General features: G+C 43.8%; 1 pseudogene; it reads left to right on the top strand.

The window, feature by feature from the left end:
- Window positions 1-3,255: 3,255 nt before the first annotated feature.
- LOC101097084 lies at window positions 3,256-4,825 on the top strand (annotated as a pseudogene).
- The last annotated feature ends 252 nt before the right edge of the window (window positions 4,826-5,077 follow it).

Here is a 5,077-nt window from a genome sequence, read left to right as displayed (position 1 = left end):
GTCCATGGCCTGGCCCTTCAGGAGGTGTATTTTGGAGTGTGTTACATGCCCTCTGTTGTTGTGACTCTGGTTGCTTTATCTCCCTACTCTTAATGAGGTTTTGGACCCTCCACCAGGTGTGCTTTGATTTGTTCATTGAAGCAGCTCTGGAAAACAAAAATTAAAACAAGAAAAAAAAAAACAATGAGAGGGAAGTGGTGGTGGTGGTGGAAGAGGACTTATCTCATACAAAGAGAGAAATGACAGGGGTGGAGAAAAAGGAAAGAAAAGAAAATTGACCAGACAGAGAATCTATATGGCTTAATCCAGAGAGAGAGAGAAGAAAATAAAGGAGATATACAACAGGTATAAAGAGACTAGATTAAATATGTCTGCTTAAACAGCCAACAACCAGAATAACCAGACTAAAGAAGGGAAGAAACAAGAAGGAGAAAAGGAAGAATATATATATAAAGAATTGTTGAAGAATTACATCAGAAAATGAAAACCACTGGGTGCCTTGCAATGGGTGGCAGTGCTGGTCTGGAGGAGGGGCTGTCTGGTGGGTCAGGGTCACTCTCCATAGATAGGCAGTTACCAGGCATGGAGGGGCGTGGTTTTATGTAGGCAAGTCCCGTCTCCACTGTGGGCCCACTGTCCTTTCACTGAGGCCCCACCTTGTTGGCGATGGGGAGAAAAATGGTGACATCCCAAGTCACTCCTCCCCAGACAGGGTGTCCCAAACCATTCTCTTCAGACAGTCCTCATAGTGCTGCATGGGCGCAAGTGGGCCGTTTTTTGTTTGTCTGTTTGTTTTCCCACTCCACAGAGTCCTGTGACTCCCCAGGGCTTGTCTGGGATTCAAACCCAGATATCCTAAAGGGTCCTGCTCCATGTGCCCTGAATCCAGGGAAGTGCCACTCTGCTCCACTGAAGGTTCTCCTTACAGTGCCATGCAGGCAGGAACGAGGCAGTTTGTCCCACTCTGCTGACTCCCTCGCCTCCCTGGGGCTTGGCTGGGATTTAAACCCCACTGTCTTAAAGGGTCCTGCTCTGTGTGCCCTGGTTCCAGGGAAGTGCTGCTGTGCTCCACCAGTAAATGGCCTCTGGCTGGTGGGCACGGGGTGGGTCCTTTGTCCTTTGAACAGCTATGTACCTTCTTTCCACAGCACTCAAGGGAGGGGATTGTTTTCTACCACTGTGGACTGCTCCTCTGAACTAGTTACCAAGCGTGGGGCTGGCACCCCTCCTCCCCAGGTGCGAGAACAGGGCAGCCGACCCCAGTCTGGAGAAAGCCCCATGGTTAGTAATTGCATCTTTCTCTGTTTTTGTTTTTGTTTTTGTTTTTTTAATGATCCCTGGTTCATGTTTTTCTCTTGTCCAAATATAGTCATACACTTCCTCAGCCTCTCTTTCTTCCCTTTGTCTCTCCGCAAAAGGGGATCCCTTCCCTCCATACCTACGCTGACCATTTTATCTCTCCCAGTTTGCAATCACACACCTATGGCCTGCCAGGTTGTCCCCGTGGACCTCTAGAGATGTCTCTGTCATTCTGCAACCTGGACTCCTGGAATTCAAAGTCCTCTAGCCTCTAGACTGCTGTGTTTGAGGGATGAGGGAACTTCAAGTCTCCCTACTTTTCAGCCATGTTAGATCTCCTCTCTCTGATATTTCTGTTGTAATTGTTTTCAGGTGCCATAAACTACACCCAAATAATGCTGCAAACTTAATCACTAAAATTTCTGTGTGTCTGACTGCACCACTGACTGGCTGTTCTCCTATTTCTCTCCCTGACCTCAGGCCTCTCTATTCCCTGAGACGCAATAATATCAAAGTTAGGCCAAATGGCCTCTAAGTGTTCAACTAAAAGGAAGGAGTTGTACATCTCTCACTTTAAATTAAAAGTTAGAATTAGTTAAAGTTAATTACCAAAATGTAGGTGTCTTACAGCAAACAGCCAAGTTGGAAAAGCAAAGGAAAAGTTATTGAAGGAAATCAGAAGTGTTACTTCAGTGAACAAATGAATGTCAAGAAAGCAAAACAACCTTATTGCTGATATGGAGAAAATTTGAGTGGTCTGGATAAAGGATCGAATCAGCCACAACATCCCCTTAAGCCAAAGCCTAATCCAGAGCAAGGCCCTAACACTCTTCAACTCTATGAAGTCTGAGAGAGGTGAAAAAGCTACAGAAGAAAAGTTTGAAAGTAGCAGAGGTTGGTCAGAAAAGAGAGCCTTATATGGGAAAAAAAAATGCCATCTAGGAATTTCAGAGCTGGAGAGCAGAAGTCAGTGCCTGGCTTCAAAGATACTCTTAATGAAGGGCTAATACAGCTGGTGACTTTAAGTTGAAGCCAATGCTCATTTACCATTCTGAAAACTCTAGGGCCTAAGAATTATGCTAAAGCTACTATGCCTGTGCTCTAGAAATGGAAAAACAAAGCCTGGATTACAACACATCCCTTTACAATATGATTTACTGAATATTTTAAGCCCATTGTTGGAACCTACTGCTAAAAACAAAAATAATCTATTTCAAAATATTTCTACTCAATGACAATGTACCTGGTTACCCAAGAGCTCTGATGGATATGCACAATGACATGTATGTATTGTTTTCATGCCTAACACAACATTCAATCTGTAGCTCATGGATCAAGGAGTCACTTTCAAGTCTTATTATTTAAGAAAGACATTTTGTAAGGCTGTGGCTTCAATAGATAGTGATTCCTCTGATAGATCTGGGCAAAATAAATTGAAAATATTTTGGAAAGGATCTACCATTCTAGATGCCATTAAAAGCACTTGTGATTCATGGAAAGAGGCCAGATATCAACATTAACAGGAGTCTGGAGGAAGGTGATTCTAATCCTCGTGGAGGACTCTGAGGGGCTCAAGACTTCCATGGAGGAAATAACTCCACTGTGGTGGAAATAGCAAAAGAACTAGAATTCGAAGTGGAGCCTGAAGATTGTGACTGAATTGCTATAATCTCATGATAAAATTTTCATGTATGAGAAGTTACTTCTTATGGATAAACAAAGGAAATGGTTTCTTGAGATGGAAAGTATTCTTGGTAAAGATACTGTTAATATTGTTGAAATGATAACAAAAGATTTCTAAATCTTATTAGTTGATAAAGGAGTGGCAGGGTTTGAGACGATTGACTCCAATTTTGTAAGAAGTTCTACTGTGGGTAAAATGCTATCAACAGCATGTCCTGCTACAGAGAAACTATTTGTGAAGAGAAAAGCTAGAGTCCACTCCCACGATCTGCCATGTTGGGTTCTGTAGGTTGTGTGGCCTCTACCTTGGCCTCCAGGGCCCTGTGGGGACTTGGCCCCTCTGCACTGCTATGCCAAGCCTAGGTCTTACTGCAGGCCACCCTGGCAGCACTCCAGCTTGCCAGAGACTATGCTGCCTAAACATCTCCTTCCCTGAAGGCAGAAACTGCCACTGGGGATATGCTGATGGTCATCAGTGCAGTGGTAGGTTTTCAGTTTGATGAGAGACTACTACCCATCCTAAATGTACTGGAAGTGAAAGGCAGAGAGACAGGGTTGGTTTTGGAGGTGGTTCAACATTTGGGTGAGAGCACTGTAAGGACTATTGCCATGGAGGGTACAGAAGGCTTAGTTAGAGGCCAGAAAATCCTGTATTGTGGTGCACCAGTCAAAATTCCTGTTGGTTTTGAGACCTTGGGCAGAATCATGAATGTCATCGGAGAAATCATTGATGAGGAAGGCCCCATCAAGTTTGCACCTATTCATGCCGAGACTCCTGAGTTCATGGAGATGAGTTTTGAACAAGAAATTCTGGTTACTGCTATCAGGGTTGTGGATCTGCTGGATCCCTATGCCAAGGAGGAAAAACGGGGTTCTTTATTGGTGCTGGAGTTTGCCAGACAATACTGATCATGGAGTTAATCGACAATGTCATCAAAGCCCATGGTGGTTACTCTGTGTTTGTCACAAATACTCTGGTATTTGTGAGAGGACCTATGAAGGCAATGACAAACTATGAGTGATTGAGTCTGGTGTTATCACCTTAAAAGATGCTACCCCCAAGGTAGCGCTGGTGTATGGTCAAATGAATAAACCACCTAGTGTTCATTACAAGGTAACTCTGGATGGACTGCCTGTTGTTGAATACTCAGAGACCAAGAGGGTCAAGATGTACTGCTATTTATAGGTAACATCTTTCACTTCACCCAGGCTGGGTCTGAGGTGTCTGCTTTATTGGGCAGAATTCCTCCTGCTGTGGGCTGTCAGCCTACCCTGGCTACTGATATGGGTACCATGGAGGAAAGAATCACCACCACCAAGAAGGGATCTATTACCTCTGTACCTGCTGATGATTTTACTGACCCTTCCCCCTGCCCATTTGGATGCTACCACTGTATTGTCCCATGCTATTGTTGAGTTGGGTGTCTATCCAGCTGTGGATCCTTTGGATTCCACGTCTGGAATCCTGGACCCCAACATTGTTGGAAATGACTATTATGATGTTGCCTATGGGGTACCAAAGATCTTATAGGAATAAAAATCCCTCTAGGACATCATTGCCACCCTAGGTATGGATGAACTTTCTGAGGAAGACAAGTTGACTGTATCCCATGCACAGAAAAATACAGCCTTTCTTGTGTCAGTCATTCCAGATTGCTGAGGTTTTCATAGATCACATGGGGAAGGTGATACCTATGAAGGAGACTATGAAGGAGACCATCAAAGGATTCTAAGAGATTTTAGCAGGTGAATATGACCATCTCCCAGAACAGTCCTTCTATATGGTAGGTCACGTTGAAGAAGCTATGGAAAATCTGATAAGCTAGCTGAAGAGCATTCATGAGGGGATCTTTTTGGCAAACTAAGCACTCGTTTTTCATGCTGTCCCTCTCCTTGCCCCTAATCCAAAAATCTCAGTTTATACTAGAGACCACATGAGAGCCTTTCCTGAAGACATTGTATTATGTCTGAAGAGTATTTAAGGTTTCTAATAAAATGTACACCCTTCAAAAAAAGGGAGTTAATTCATGCCGCAAACTTTACTGTTGTCTTATTTTCAGAAATCGCCACAGCCACCGTAGCCAACATCAAGGCA

Source organism: Felis catus, chromosome C2 (assembly GCF_018350175.1).
Source record: "Felis catus isolate Fca126 chromosome C2, F.catus_Fca126_mat1.0, whole genome shotgun sequence".
Lineage (NCBI taxonomy): Eukaryota > Metazoa > Chordata > Mammalia > Carnivora > Felidae > Felis > Felis catus.
This window is presented reverse-complemented; position numbering and strand designations above follow the sequence as displayed.